This window comes from Mobula birostris, chromosome 14 (genome assembly GCF_030028105.1).
Source record: "Mobula birostris isolate sMobBir1 chromosome 14, sMobBir1.hap1, whole genome shotgun sequence".
Lineage (NCBI taxonomy): Eukaryota > Metazoa > Chordata > Chondrichthyes > Myliobatiformes > Myliobatidae > Mobula > Mobula birostris.
The window spans coordinates 97954477-97971195 of NC_092383.1; the positions used below are offsets into that span (position 1 = coordinate 97954477).

The following is a 16719-nucleotide window of genomic DNA, read 5'->3' on the forward strand; positions in this document are numbered from 1 at the left end:
CTGTGTTTTTGTGGATGGTTCCGAAGAAAAAGTTTTTCAGGATGTATATTGTATATATTTCTCTGACATTTAATGTACCTTTGAAACCTTTGAGTTTGAGGAAATTTGGTATACCAGCAAAGACACCTGCCAATTTCTGTAGACATACCTCGGAAAGCATTTCAACTGGTTATATCACCATCTGATATGGAGATTCCGCTGCACAGGATGGGAAAAAGCGGCGGCGAGTTGTAAACTCATCCAGCTCCATTATGGACACTCACCTCCACAGCATCTACGACATCTGGCAAAGGCAGCGTCCATTACTGTCGACCCCTCCACTCGGGACATACCCTCTTCTCGTTGCTACCATGAAGCAGGATGTGCAGGGGTCTGAAGACACGCCCTCAACGTTTCAGGAACAGATTCTTACCCTCCGCCATCAGATTTCTGACTGGACAAGAATCTTACGAACTCTTCCTTCAGTTAGTCCTGACGAAGGGTCTCGGCCTGAAACGTCGACTGTACCTCTTCCTAGAGATGCTGCCTGGCCTGCTGCGTTCACCAGCAACTTTGATGGGTGTTGTTGTTTGCGTTTTAAAATCCAGGAACTCACTATTTTCCCCTCTTTTTCGCGAGTGATTTAATAATTATTGTAATTAGTTTTATAACGTATTGCATTGTACTGCTGCCGCAAAACTACAAATTACGCAATGATATTAAAACTGATTCTGATTGTATGTCTGTAGGTCCGGTCCCTGACCGCGGATTTCCTGCAAACCCGACCGCCACACGGAGCTGGTCCTCAGACTGCTGGACGACGATTGTGGTGGAGTGAGGGTTGAGATAGGAGTGAGGGCGACAAAGCGGGTGGAAATAGTTTGAGCAAACAGGCGGGTAGAGAGATTTAAAAAGTCTGTGGGTAAAGATACAACGGGTCGATGTGTCAAACAGACAGAGTGTCGTCTCACTGAATTCCTATATTTTCCCTTTCGGAAGTGGCGGGCCGGGTGTAACCGGAAATTTCTTCCTGTTTTTCCCCGAGATTCTCCGAAACTCCAGATCCACAAAACGCCCTCACGATGTGGATGGTCTCGTCCCTGCTCTGTGTTGTCGCCTGGGTCGCTCGTGTGAGTACGGTCAGATTGTGGTGATCGATAGTGATTAGAGAACAGGGAGATCTTCCAGCTTCTCCCTTCTCCCGTGTGTTCAGAGTTCTGTCTCTCGCTCTCCTCTCTCCCTCTGTGTTCAGAGTTCTGTCCCTCCCTCATCACTCCCCCCTCTCCTCTGTGTTCAGAGTTCTGTCTCTCCCTCTCCTCTCTCCCTCTGTGATGAGAACTCTGTTTATCTCTTTCCGCTCACCACTGTCGCCTCTCCCTTCTCCCCTCTCCCCTCTATTCTTAGCTCTGTCTATCCCACTCCACTCACCGCTCTCCTCTCTATCAGAGCTGTACCACTTTCCCCTTGCCCCTCTCCCCTCTCCCCTCGCCCCTCTCCCCTTGCCCCTCGCCCCTCTCCCTTCTCCTCTGTGTTCAGAGCTCTATCACTTTCCTCTTGCCCCTCTCCCCTCTCCCCTCTCCCGTCTCCCCTCTCCCCTCTCCACTCGCCCCTCGCCCCTCGCCCCCTCCCCTCGCCCCTCTGCCCTGTGTTCAGAGCTCTGACTATTACTCACCACTCTGCCCTCTGCTCTCTCCCTTCTCCCTCTCCCCAGTGTTCAGTACTCCGTCTGTCCATTTCCTTCTCCCCTCTATTCAGAACCCCGTCTCCCCCTCCCTGTCTCCCTTTCCCCACTCCCCTCTCCCTCTATCGTGTTTACAGAACCGTCTATCCCTATCTCTCCCGTGTTCAGTGCTCCCCCTCTGCACCCTCCCCCGTCTCCACCTCCCCTCCACCTCCTCTTCCCTCTCCCCTTCCCCTCTCCCCTTCCCCTCTCCCTCTCCCCTCCCCGCTCTCCTTCCCCCTCCCCTTCCCCTCCCCTTCCCCTCTCCCACTCCCCCTCCCCTTCCCCCTCTCCTTCCCCCTCCCCTCTTCTCCCCTCCCCTTCCCCTACCCTTCTCACCCACCCTTCTACCACAACCCCCACTCCCCTTTTCACTCTTCCCTCCCCTCTCTCCCACCCTCACTACCCCACCTCTCTCCCCTTCCCCTCTCCTCCTCTCCATCTCCAACCCCCTTTCCCCCTCCATACCACCTCTCCCTCCCCTTCCCCCTCTTCCCCTCCCCTTCTCACCTTCCCCTACCCTCACCTCACTCCCCTTTTCACTTTTCCCTCCTCTCTCTCCCACCCCCACTACCCCACCTCTCTCCCCTTCCCCTCTCCTCTCCTCCTCCCCATCTCCAACCCCCTTTTCCCCTCCATACCACCTCTCCCTCCCCTTTTCCCTCTTCCCCATCTTCTTCCCCCACTTCCCCCTCCCCTTCCCCTCTCCCCTCCCTTCTTCTCCCCTCCCCCTCCCCTCTTCCCCCTCCCCTTCTCACCCTCCCCTCTACCCCCACCCCACTCCCATTTTCACTCTTCCCTCTCCTCTCCCCCACCCCCACTACCCTACCTCTCTCCCCTTCCCCTCTCCTCTCCTCCTCCCCCTACAACCTCACTGTCCCCCTCCACACCCCCTCTTCCCCGTCCTCTCTGGTTAGATCTCTGTTTATCCCGCTCCCTATTCCCTGTGTTCAGAGCTCTGTCTACCTCTCTTCATAACTCAGAGCCTACCTTTACCTTTCGCTCTCTCTCCCTTTGTCCATGTAGACAGAAATGATTTTGATCAAACTCTAGAGTTGGAGGGAAGTTTTCCACATGGTGCAAACGCTGTGAGAATAATTGTGCTGTGAATGTCACAGCGCTTCCTTCCTGATTGTGTTCTGTTTGTCAAGAGGCCAAGCATACAGTTGCAGACGGAGGTGTTGTGTCTCATTTCTAGGAGTTTGGAGATGATTTTCCTTGGAATTGTGGAATAGAGGATGGATCTGTGTTTGTTAAACAATTGCCTAAGATAGGTGTCTTTACTACACATGGAGGCCACTGTGGGGACAGGGTGAAGACTCCCTCTGGATGGTACAAACATTGTTTCTGTGAACTGCAGTGAGGCGGAGAACTCCATGCCACAGTGAGAAGGAGATGATCTGTCCAGCTGGCTGGAGATGGTTTGTCCAGCTGGCCAGGGAGGCTATGGGATGTGGAGGGGAACCTGCAGTTGGTGGTGTTCTCCTGTGCTGCTGCTCTTATCCGTCCTGGTGGGAGAGGTGACAGGTTTGCAAGGTCCTGTCACAGTAGCTTGGGTGAGTGACTACAGTAGATTTTGCAGATGGTGCACACTGCACAGGATTGTGATATTATGGTTACCTGGCTGACTGGCAGCTCAGTGTTCTGGGGTACAGATGCTACTGGTATGACCATGGTAGAGGTAAGAGAGGAACGAGAGATGTAATATCGATTAGGGAGAACATCACAAAACTGCATAAGCTTCAGGAGCAGAATTAGGCCATTTGGTCTGTTGAGTCTGCTCTGTCATTCAATCACATTTCTCCTGTCTTCACACTGAAACTCGTAACCCCTTACCAATCAAGAACCAATTGATCTCTCACTTAAATACACTCAATAACTTCACCACCACAGACCTCCCTGGCAACAAATTCCACAGATTGACCACCATCTGTGAATAAGGAGATTCGTCCATCATTTCCTCATTCTCCTTTGCTTCTTTTCTCGTGTCATATTCCAGTAGTCCAATATCCTCTCTTGCCTAGTTCTTAACCTTTTTATGCCCCATAAAACGTTTGGAATCTTCTTTTATTGTCTACTGTGGTATTTCATCTTCTCCTCTTGTACAGCTATTTAGGTTGTTGACTGTTGGGTTTTACCCTTTTCCCAAACCTCTGACTTAACACAAATCTTTGCCATATTGTAATGCCTTCTCTTTTGCTGTTATGCCGCCTGTGACTTCCCTTGTCAGCCACCATTTCCTCATCCTCCCCTTTGTGTTCTTCTTCTTACTTGGGATGAAATTCTGCTTTCTCCCAGAAACTCCTGCCTTTGCTGCTTCGTTCTTTTTCGTGCTGGGACCCATCAGACCATAAGATATAGAAGCAGAAGGAGGCCATTCGGCCCATTGAGTCTGTTCTGCTATTCAATCATGGGCTGATCCAATTCCTCCAGTTTCCACATTCCTCTACCTTCTCCCCATACCCTTTGATGTCCTGGCTAATCAAGATCCTATCTGTCTCTGCCTTCAATGCACCCAATGACTTGGCTTCCACAGCCACTTGTGGCAACAAATTCCAAAGATTTACCACCCTCTGACTAAAGTTATTTCTCCACACCTCTGTTCTAAATGGGTGTCCTTTAGTCCTGAAGTCATGCAATCTTTTCCTAGACTCCCCTACCATGGGAAATCATATCTGATCTGTTCAGGCCTTTTAACATTCAAAATGTTTCTATGAGATTCCCCCTCATTCTCTTGAACTCCAGGGAATACAGCCCAAGAGCTGCCAGATGTTTCTCATACAATAACACTTTCATTCCTGGAATCATTCTTGTGAATCTTCTCTGAACCCTCTCCAATGTCAGTATATCCTTCCTAAAATATGGAGCGCAAAACTGCAACCAATACTCCAAGTCCTTTCCTGCCTATCACTTCCCTGCTTCCCCTCCCCCACCCTTTTATCTTTCCCCTTACTGGTTTGTCACCTGGAACCTACCAGCCTTCACCTTCCCATCCTCCCCCCACCTTCTTTATAGGGCCTCTGCTCCTTCCCTCTTCAGTCCTGATGAAGGGTTCCAGCCCAAAACATTGACTGATCGTTTCCATGGATGCTGCCCGACCTGCTGAGTTCCTCCAGCGTGTTGTGAGTGAATACTTGAAGTGTGGTCTCATGAGTGCCTTATGGAGCTTCAACATCACATCCCTGCTCTTATATTCTATAACTCTAGAAATGAATGTCAACATTGCATTCGCCTTCTTCACCACTGAATCAACCTGGAGGTTAAACTTTAGGGTATCCTGCACAAGGACTCCCAAGTCCCTTTGCATCTCTGCATTTAGAGTTCACTTCCCACTTAAATAATAGTCTCCCTGTTTATTTCTTCCACCAAGTGATTGTATTTCATTTGCTGCTTCTTTGCCCATTTCCCTAAATTATCTACTTCTCTCTGCAGGCTCTCTGTTTCCTCAACACTACCCGCTCCTCCATCTATCTTTGTATCATCAATTCCCTCCAATCGACTCTGGCCAGCTCCTCTCTCATGCCTCTGTAGTTATCCTTGCTCATCACAAGGAGATGTTGGCCAGGTTAGAACTTTATTCAGATCATAGGAGACTGAGACATGATCTTTTAGAGAGCTATGAAATCGTGGGGCACTGATAGGGTGTATATATTCTGCTTTTCTATCTCTTGGGAGAAAAAGCACATGAGAAAGGCAGTGTTTCTCACATGCCTTTTGTACCCTCATGCTGATTGCTATTCTGCAGCCTGTACATGTCCCTTCAGGGTCTTGTGACCTTTGAAGTTCATCAACTCCATCCACAAACGTTCTTAATCTATGGATCCTCTCATCAATCTGTTTTATGGGTTTATTTCATTCTTTTTACCAAATCATCCCTCTGCCCAGCAACCTGCCTTTTTGATGGGATGAATATCATTGGATGTTTAGCTCCCAGCTCTGACCCTCTTTCAGCCACATCTCCATAGTGCCCACAAGCTCGTAGCCACCAGTTTTGATCATGGTAATACTTGGAGAGTCCATTTCTGGAGGGTCAGCCAGTGAGGCTATACATATACAACTTAGAAATAATAGTGGATGATCACTTTGAGGGATGTACTGTGCTGTAGGTGCCAGTAATCAGTGGGAATTAGAGAAGTTACAGATAGCTGTAGGAATAATAGGGTTATTACAGGTCCCTGATGGAGACTTGGACTGCAATAGTACCAGGGTATTGAATGGGATGGAATTAGTTGCGTGTCCAGTAAGGCCCTCTGAAGAAATATGCAGATGATCCTCAAGGTTCAAAGTAAATTTATCATCTCAGTACATATATGTCACCAGACACAATCCTGAGATTTGTTTTCATGCAGGGAAGCTCAGTAAATCCAAGAAACATAACAGAATCAATGAAAGATCACACTCAACAGGATGGACAAACAATAAATGTGCAAAAGACAACAAAGTGCAAAAAATGAAATAAAATAATAAATAAATAAATAGCAATAAATATCAGAAGTACAAGGTGAAGAGTCCTTGAAAGTGAGCCCTTAGTTTGTGGGACAAGTTCAGTGATGGAGCGAGTAAACTTCAATGAAGTTATCAGCTCTGTTTCAAGAGCCTGGTGGTTGAAGGTAATAACTTTACCTGAACCTGGCTGTGTGGGTCCTGAGTCTCCTGAACCTGGAATATGCCTTGAGGACTACAGGGCATGTAGGAGTGCACTTACAAAGCTGATTAGGAGTGCAAAATGACATGGAGTCATAGAGAAATACTGCACAGAAATCGGCCCTTTGGCCCATCTATTCGATTGCACTATTTAAACTGCCCGCTCCCATCAACCTGTTCTGGGATCAGAGACCTCCTTACCACTCCCATCCAAACTTCATTTAAATGTTGAAATCAAACTTGCACACACCAGCTCATTCAAGACTCTCACAACCCTCTGAATGAAGAAGTTTCCCCTCATGTTAGAACCATAGAACCATAGAAACTACAGCACAGAAACAGGCCCTTTGGCCCTTCTTGGCTGTGCCGAACCATTTTCTGCCTAGTCCCACTGACCATATGTTCACCATACACTTTCCACCTTTCCCCCTCAACCTATGACCTCTGGTTGTGGTCCCACCCAAACTCAGTGGAAAACACCTGCTTTCATTTACTCTATCCCTTATAACTCTGTTTACCTTGATCAAATTTCCTCGGCATCATCTACATTCCAAGGAATAAATTCCTAATTTTATTTGATCTTTCCATGTAACTCAGATCCTCCAGAACTGGCAACAACCTTGTAAATTTTCTCTGTACTCTCTCAGCCTTTTTCATCTTTCCTGTAGGTTAGTGACCAGAACTGCACACTATACTCCAAATTAGGCCTCACCAACGTCCTATACAACTTCAACATAACATCTCATCTCCTGTACTTAATATTTTGATTTATGAAGGCCAATGTGCCAAAAGCTTTCTTCATGATCCTATCAATGTGTGAGGCCACTTTCAATGAATTATGGGCCTGTATTCCCAGATCCCTTGGTTCCACCACACCCCTCAGCGCCCAACTGTTCACAGTGTAAGAGCTACCCTGGTTGCTCCTACTAAAATGCAACACCTTGATCTTGTCTGCATTAATTTCCATCAGCTGTTTTTCATCCTATTTTTCCAGCTGGTCCAGATCTCACTGAAAGCCATGATAGTCTTTCTCACTGTCCGCAACACCCCCAATCTTGGTGTCATCTGTAAATCTGCTGATCCAGTTAAGCACATTGTTATCCATGGACCCAGCACTGTTCTCTGTGGTACTCCACTAGTCACTGGTCTCCAGTCAGAGACACAACTATCTGCTACCACTATCTGGCTTCTTCGGCAAAACCGATGTCTAATCCAATTTACTACCTCAAATTGATGCTTAAAAACCGAACCTTCTTGACCATGCTGCCATGTGGGACCTTGTCAAATGCTTTGCTGAAGTCCATGTGGAGAACATCCACTGCCTTGCCTTCATCCACGTTCCTGGCAACTTCCTCAAAAAACCCTATAAGATTTTTTTCGACATGACCTGCCATGCAAGAGACAAAGCAGTCTATCCTTAATTAGTTCATGTCTTTCCAAATACTCATATATGCAGTCCCTTAGAATATCTTCCAGTCACTTTCCCACTGACGTCAGACTCACCAGCCTATAATCTCCTGGTTTATTTTTAGAGCCTTTCTTAAATTACGTGACTCCCTCACCCTAGGAAGCATCCTCTCCACATCCTGTGGTTGTGGAGTCTAAAACCGGAGGACACAGCATTTCAGCTGAATTCCAGTGAGTGGAGGCCCAGAGCCATCAAACACTTCAGTTACGACAAGCGCTTCAAAACTGCTCACAATACTCCAAGTGAGGCCTCAGCAGTGTTTTATAAAGCCTCAACATTATATCCTTGTTTTTATATTCGGGTCCTCGGCAATGAGTGCTAACATTACACTTGCCTTCCTCACCCACTGACTCAACCTGCAAATTAACCTGCCAATGCACTCTCAAGTCCCTTTGCACCTCAGAATTTTCAAATTTACTCTCCATTCAGAAAATAATCTGCACTTTTATTTTTTGTACCAAAGTGCATAGCCATACATTTTCCAACACTGTATTCCATTTGCCACTCCTTTGCCCATTCTCACAATCTGTCTGTCACTCTGTAGCTTCTTTGCTTCCTCTAAACTACCCGCCCTTCGACCTACCTTCATATCGTCTGCAAACTTTGCAACAAAGCCTTCAATTCCATCATCCAAATCATTGACATATAATGGAAAAGAATCAGTCTCAACATAGACCACTGTAGAACATCACTAGTCACTGGCAACCAACCAGAAAAGACTCCTTTTATTCCCACTCTTTGCCTCCTGCCAGACAACCATTTCCCTGTAATACTATGGGCTCGGAGCTTGTTAAGCAGCCTCACGTGTGACACCATCTGAAATTCCAAGTACACAACAGCGCCCAATTCTTCTTTACTTTTATCTATTTTGCTTGTTATTTCTTCAAAGAACTCTTTAGCAATTGTTAGAAAAGATTTCCCCTTGAGGAAACCATGCTGACTGCTGCCTATTTTATCATGTCCCTCCAAATACCCCAAAATGACATCCTTAACAATCAACTCAAACATCTTCCCAGCCACTGAGGTCAGACTAACTAGCCCATAATTTCCTTTCTACTACCTCCCTCCCTTCTTGAAGAGTGGAGTGACATTTGCAATTTTCCAGTCCCCCTGAACAATGCCAGAATCTCTTGATTCTTGAAAGATTGTTACCAACATCTTCACAATCCAGGTGACTTACCAATCTTCAAACCTTTCAGTTTCCCAAGAACCTTGTCCTTAGGAATGGCAACTTCATACAATACAGCTTCCCAACATTCTTGAACTGCCAGCATTCTGCTAGTGTATTCCACAGTAAAGGCTGATGCAAAATAGTTATTCCATTCATCTGCCATTTCCTTGTCAACACATTACTACCTGTCCCGCATTATTTTGCAGTGGTCCAATTTCTACTCGCACCTCAATTTTGCACTTTGAATATCTAAAGAAACTTTTGGTCTTTAATATTGTTGGCTGGCTTACATTCATATTCCCTCTTTTCCTTCTTTATGAATTTTTGTTTGCCTTCTGTTAGTTTTAAAAATCTTCCCAATCCACTAACTCTTTATATGTCATGGTCCGGATCAGGGTCCCTTTAAATTTAGTTTGTTTATGTTATGATCCAGACCATTGGTTCCCTGTTTTCCCGTGTCCCTTGACTTTGGTGATTAAAGGCAATTAACACTCGGCTGAACTGGTAGTTTACATTCTCTGGATTTCAGCCATTCGGTGCGGGAGCATCTGCAAAGTCATCCAAGGAACGGTGTACCAATGTCACCTGGCTGGAACAAGCCTAGTCTCTGCCGAAGCGAGTGCCGGTAATTCGCCTCTCCTCACTGGAGCAACCCTGTCCAGTTACCTCACTAAAGCGAGCCTGCAAAGTTTCCTCACCGAGGTGGGTCCGTCAGTTAACCCGCCGGAGGGAATCAAGAACCACTATCTACTGTTTCTGGGTCGAGTCGAGAGCTCGCCACTACCCGCAGGCTCCAAGTCATGTCCTGGCTCCGGGGGCATTCAAGCACCAAGTCAAGAGCTGGTCCTGGCGGCATTCAAGCACCAAATCAAGTCCTGTCCCTGGCGGCATCCCAGTTTTCAGTCAAGTCCTGGCCCTGGCCGTCTGTGATTCCTGTCCTCCCCCCTTGTTTGAATCCCTTCTGTGCCCCTCTCGCCTCTAGCCCTCATATGCAGCCCCCACCATCACTTCGGTCTAGTTCCATCACCGGAGCTAGATAGGTACTGTCTGGTGCTCAATTGTGTTGGTCTTGTCTTGTCTGGTCCTCACCTCCGTGGGGGTAAGTCAGGCCATCTTGCCGTTGTCCCGCGGAGGGTCATTAGTCCCGGCGCTATGTCCTGTGCCCAAGGAGGGGTCCCGTCTCTCTGTTCTGTGTGCGAGTCCCGGCCCTACGTCCTGTACCCAAGGAGGGGTCCCGGCTCTCTGTTCTGTATGTGTCCATGGTTCTATGTACCTGCTCTCCCAAGACCGAGGCTCTGTTTTCCATGTTCCTCCTCTCCCTAGCCCATGTCATGTCCATGTCTGGTTCTGGGGTGTGAGCCCGAGGCAAGACCCAGGTACTGGGTCCTTGCCCAGTCTCGGGCTCGGAGTCTATACCCTAGCCTCTTCATGTCTCCTCTACTTCTGGGAGCCGATTCCAAGTCCAAGCCCAGACCCTGTTTCCCAGCCCAGTCATTGTCCTGAGTCCTTGTCCTGTTCGCTACTCCTGCTCCTGCCTAGCGCTCCTGGTATCAAACAATAAACTAAATCTAAGTAACCTCACAAGATGTGTCTTGCACTTGGGTCCACCCATGCTCCCAATCCCCCGCCATTGTGACAGAATGCTCCCGCCAAACATGTACCCAGCAGACACAAACTGTTTTTCCAAACTCTTGTCAGCCTGAAAGTCAAGATGTTGTTCTGTTTTGCCCGCCGGCCAAACACCCTCCACCCACCCGGGTCATCGATAATACAGGCAAATCTGTTGGTCGCCTGGAGGCTCCCATTGGGAGGTGGGTACTGTCATGGTCCGGATCGGGGTCCCTTTAAATTTAGCTTGTTTATGTTACGATCTGGACTGATAATTCCCTGTTTTCCCGTGTCCCTCGACTTTGGTGATTAGAGGCAATTAACACTCGGCTGAACCGGTAGTTTATAGTCTCCGGATTTCAGCCGTTTGGTGCCGGAGCATCTGCAATGTCATCCGGGGTATGATCTGCCGATGTCATCTGGCTGGAGCAAGCCTAGTCTCTGCCGAAGCGAGTGCCGGTAATTTGCCTCTCCTCACTGGAGCATCCCTGTCCAGTTACCTCACCAAAGCGAGCCTGTAAAGTTTCCTCACCAAGGTGGGTCTGTCAGTTAACCTGCGGGAGGGAATCAAGAACCGTTGTCTACTGTTCCCAGGTCGAGTCAAGAGCTCGCCACTACCCGCAGGCTCCAAGTCAAGTCCTGGCTCTGGGGGCATTCAAGCACCAAGTCAAGTCCTGTACCTAGCAGCATTCAAGCACCAAGTCAAGTCCTGGCCCTGGCGGCTTCCCAGTTCTGAGTCAAGTCCTGGTCCTGGTGGTCTGTGATTCCTGTCCTACCCCTTGTCTGAATCCCTTCTGTGCCCCTCTCGCCTCTAGCCCTCGTATGCAGCCCCCGCCTGCACTTCAGTCTAGTTCCATCACCGGAGCTAGATAGGTACTGCCTGGTGTTCATTCGTATTGGTCTTGTCTTGTCCTCGCCTCCGTGGGGTAAGTCAGGCCGTCTTGCCTTTGCCCCACGGGGAGTCATGTCTTGTCTTGTCCTCACCTCCGTGGGGGTAAGTCAGGCGGTCTTGCTGTTGCCCCGTGGAGGGTCATTAGTCCCGGCACTATGTCCTGTAACCAAGGAGGGGTCCCGGCTCTCTGTTCTGTGTATGTGTCCATGGTTCCATGTACCTGCCCTCCCAAGACCGAGGCTCTGTTTTCCATGTTCCTCCTCTCCCTAGCCCATGTCATGTCCATGCCTGGTTCTGGGGTGCAAGCCCGAGGCAAGACCCAGTTACTGGGTCCTTGCCCAGTCTCAGGCTCAGAGTCCATACCCTAGCCTCTTCATGTCTCCTCTAGTTCTGGGAGCCGATTTCGAGTCCAAGCCCAGACCCTTGGTCCCAGCCTAGTCGTAGTCCTGAGTCCTTGTCCTGTTCACTACTCCTGCTCCTGCCTAGCTCTCCTGGTATCGAACAATAAACTAAATCTAAGTAACCTCACAAGATGTGTCTAGCATTTGGGTCCACCCTTGCTCCCAATCCCCCGCCATTGTGACATTATAATTTTTACTTCTTCGTTGGGATGTATATATCCTGCACCTTACAAATTGCTCCAGAAATTCCAGTCATTGCTGCTCTACAATAATTGCTGGTAGCATTCAATTTTGGTCAGCTCTTTTCCCATGCCTCTGTAATTCCCTTTACTCCACTGTGATGACAATACAGCAATCTTTATCTCTTCCTGCTCAAATTACATGGTGAATTCTATCATATATGGTCACTTGTCCCAAAGTGTTCCTTTACCTTAAGCCCTCTTTTCAGTACTGGTTCATTGCACAGCATCCAATCCAGAATAGCTGATCCCCTCGTGGGCTCAACCATGAGCTGCCCTAAAACCAGATCTCATACTTATTCCAGAAACTCCCCCTCTTGGGATCCAGCAGCAACTTGATTTTCCCAATCTACCTGCACATTGAAATCCTCCATGACAATTGTAATGCTGCCCTTTTGACATGCATTTTCTGGCTGCTGTTGTACTTTGTCAACAACATCTTTACTTCTGTTTGGGATTCTGTCGATAACTCCCATCACTATCTTTTTACCCTTGTAGTTCCTTAATTCAACCCAAAACGATTTTACACATTCTGATCCTATGTCATCTCTTTCTAATGATTTGATTTTATTTTTTACCAACAGAGCTACACCACCCCTCTGCCTGTCTGCTTTCATTTTGATACCTGAACAGCCACACTCTGATTGAGGAACAGTTCCTTCCCCTCCACCATCAGATTTCTGAACCATGAACCCAGTAACAATACCTTGCTATTCCTCTTTGTCATGGTTTATTATTTGTAATTTAGTGTAATTGTTGTTTCGTGGCAACCTTGCACTGGACAACAGATTTCACAACATTGGTCAGTGATAATAAACCGGATTCGTGGCGGATGTTCGATTGAGCAGCTGGTGCATATCACAAATCCTGCTTATGGAACCACTGACACAAGGCAGACAATCTCTAAAGAGGATTAATAATAGTTGGGTGACAAATCTTGTGAAGACACTGCAAAAAGGTGGCAATGGCAAACAAGTTTAGTAGAAAATTTGTCTAGAGTAGTCATTGTCAAGACCACGATTGTCCATGTTAGATGAAACAGAACATAATGAATGAATGAATAAACCTGAATTTGATTCTGACCACAGTGTGCACCACTTGCCACCCGAGGTCCCTCCACGGAGAGACCTTCACTGAGAGTCTCATCTCCCACCAGATGGCACAGCAGATCATCAGGCAGGAATGGTTTGCAGACAAGGATAAGGAATGGTAGCGTCTGTAGGAGCAGACCGTACCAAATCTACTTCCACACACCACAGAATGGTAAAGAGGCGACTTGTGTTTTATTTGGGATCTCTCCTACGGAGAAGGTATGACATGTACAAAAGGGATGGGTTACACCTGAAGCTGAAGGGGACCAATATCTTTTCAGGTTTGTTGTCTGGGAATTAAGCTAATTTGGCAGGGGGATGGGAGCCAGAGTGATAGCACTGAGGATGGGGAGGTTGGTTTACAAATGGAGGCAGTGAGTAGTGAGACTACTAGCAAGGAGAGGCTGATGATTGGACAAAATTGTAGTCAACGGGTTGAGTTGCAAATCCTGGGAAGTTCCACACCCTGGGCCTCTGTACCTCCATTTGCAACTGGATCCTCAGCTTTCTAACAAGAAGACACGATGTGTGCAGATTGGAAATAACATCTCTACTTCGCTGACAATCAACACTGGCACATCTCAGCGATGCGTGCTTACTCTGCACCAATGACCATGTAGCTAGGCACAGCTCAACTGTCATCTATCAATTTGCTGATGATACAACCATTGTTCGTCGAAACTCAGGTGGTGATGAGCGGGCGTAGTGGAGCATCTAGTTGAGTGATGTTGCCATAACTAACTTGCACTCAACATGAGTAAGACCAAGGAACTGATTGTGGACTTTAGCAAGGGCAAGGCGAGGGAATAAATACTCCTCAGGAAGTGATCACAAGTGAAAACAGTGAGTAATTTTAAGTTCCTGGGTGTCAATATCACTGAGGACCGAACCTGGACATAAAATATTGACACAGCTATAATGACCGACTCAGGTTGGAGGAACCACTCCTTCTATTCCACCTGGGTAGTCTCCAACCTGATGGCATGAACATTGACTTCTCTAACTTCTGTTAATGCCCCACCTCCCCCTCGTACCCCAGCCCTTATTTATTTATTTATTTTCCCTCTTTTTGTTTTCCCACCTCTCTTTTTTCTCCCTCTGTCCCTCTCACTGTAACTCCTTGCCCATCCTCTGGGTACCCCTTCCCCTTTCTTTCTCCCTAGGCCTCCTCTCCCATGATCCTCTCCCTTCGCCAGCCTCTTATCCCTTATGCCAATCACCTGTCCAGCTCTTGGCTCTATCCCTCCCCCTCCTGTCTTCTCCTATCATTTTGAACCTCCCTCTCCCAGTCCCACTCCCACTTTCAAATCTCTTACTAACTCTTCTTTCAGTTAGTCCTGACGAAGGGTCTCGGCCCGAAACGTCAACTGAACCTCTTCCTAGAGATGCTGCCTGGCCTGCTACGTTCACCAGCATTTTTTGTGTGTGTTGCGATAATGAACAACAGCTATATTTCATTATGAGTTTGAGAATATTTGTTTTGTCTGCGAAAAGAGTTGAAAATTTCTACAGATGTCCCATGGGAAGCTTCGTATACATATTATACATTCTATATTTATATTTAATGCAATTTAGTTTCTTTTTCTCTATCATCATGTATTGCATTGTCCTGCTAACTCAAACTTATCAAATTTCACGACCCATGCCGGTGATAATAAACCTGATTCTGATTCTGAATATTAAAAGACCTAAACCGATGGACTTGGAGAGGATGTTTCATATAGGGGCTGTGTCTTCGACCACAGGGCACAGCCTCAAAACACAATGATGCCCCTTTGAAACAGAAATGCCCCTGTGAAACAGAAATGCCCCTCCTCTTCCCTTTCTCCCATTGCCCTCTCTTCTCTCTGATCAGATACCTTCTTCCCCAGCCTGTTTCCTTCAGAAACATAGAAACATTGAAAATAGGTGCAGGAGTAGGCCATTTGGCCCTTCGAGCCTGCACCGCCATTCAGTATGATCATGGCTGATCATCCAACTCTGAACCATGTGCCTGCCTTCTCTCCATACCCACTGATCCCTTTACCTACAAGGGCCATATCTAACTCCCTCTTAAATATAGGCAATGAACTGGCCTCAACTGTTTCCTGTGGCAGAGAATTCCACAGATTCACCACTCTCTGTGTGAAGACGTTTTTCCTCATCTCGGTCTTAAAAGGCTTCCCCTTTATCCTCAAACTGTGATCCCTCGTTCTGGACTTCCCCAACATCGGGAACAATCTTCCTACATCTAGCCTGTCCAATCCCTTTAGAATTCTATACGTTTCAATAAGATCCCCCCTCAATCTTATAAATTCCAGAGAGTATAAGCCTAGTTGATCTAGTCTTTCATCAAATGAAAGTCCTGCCGTCCCAGGAATCAATCTGGTGAACCTTCATTGTACTCCCTCTATGGCAAGAATGTCTTTCCTCAGATTAGGGGACAAAAACTGCACACAATACTACAGGTGCGGTCTCACCAAGGCCTTGTACAACTGCTGTAGTACCTCCCTGCTCCTGTACTCGAATCCTCTTGCTATGAATGCCAGCGTACCAGTCGCCTTTTTCACCGCCTGCTGTACCTGCATGCCCACTTTCAATGACTGGTGTATAATGACACCCAGGTCTCGTTGCATCTCCCCTTTTCCTAATCGGCCACCATTCAGATAATAATCTGTTTTCCTGTTCTTGCCTTCAAAGTGGATAACCTCACATTTATCCACATTAAATTGCATCTGTCATGAATTTGCCCACTCACCTAACCTATCCAAGTCACCCTGCATCCTCTTAGCATCCTCCTTGCAGCTAACACTGCCGCCCAACTTCATGTCATCCACAAACTTGGAGATGCTGCATTTAATTCCCTCGTCTAAGTCATCAATATAGGTTGTAAACAACTGGGATCCCAGCACCGAGCCTTGCGGTACCCAACTAGTCACTGCCTGCCATTCTGAAAAGGTCCCGTTTATTCCCAGTCTTTGCTTCCTGTTTGCCAACCAATTCTCTATCCACATCAATACCTTACTCCCAATACCATGTGCTTTAAGTTTGCACACTGATCTCCTGTGTGGGACCTTGCCAAAAGCCTTTTGAAAATTCAAATATACCACATCCACTCATGAAGGGTCTCAGCCCAAAACAATGACTATTCACTCTTTTTCCGTAGATACTGCCTGGCCTGTTGAGTTCCTCCAGCATTTTGTGAATGTTGTTTGGATTTCCAGCATCTGCAGATTTTCTCAGCTTTACCTTTCCCCACCCACGTGACTTCATCCACCATCTTCCAGCCAGATCTCCTTCCCCTCCCCCCACAGGAAGCTAGAACCAAAGATACTACATTTACTAAAAGTTGACAAACAGGTGATAATTCAAACAGAATCTCAAAAGGAAAGCTAAAAGAACAAGGAAAAGGACAATTAAAAAACAAAAGTTGTCGAGCTTAATCCGACAACGTCACTGTGAAGAACCAATGGTCAGGGTCAGCCGAGAGGACCAGTGCCACGGTTGACCTCTGCAGAAGCACAGTG

At 47.2% G+C, this 16719-nt stretch overlaps 1 long non-coding RNA gene across 1 annotated transcript in view; it reads left to right on the plus strand.

Moving 5' to 3' along the window:
* Positions 1 to 805: 805 nt before the first annotated feature.
* The window catches only part of LOC140210147 (uncharacterized), a 39542-nt gene continuing 23628 nt past the window's right edge, over positions 806 to 16719 (plus strand). The window contains exon 1 of the long non-coding RNA XR_011889166.1: positions 806 to 1109. This is a non-coding gene — a long non-coding RNA (uncharacterized lncRNA). The remainder of the gene's footprint in view (positions 1110 to 16719) is intronic.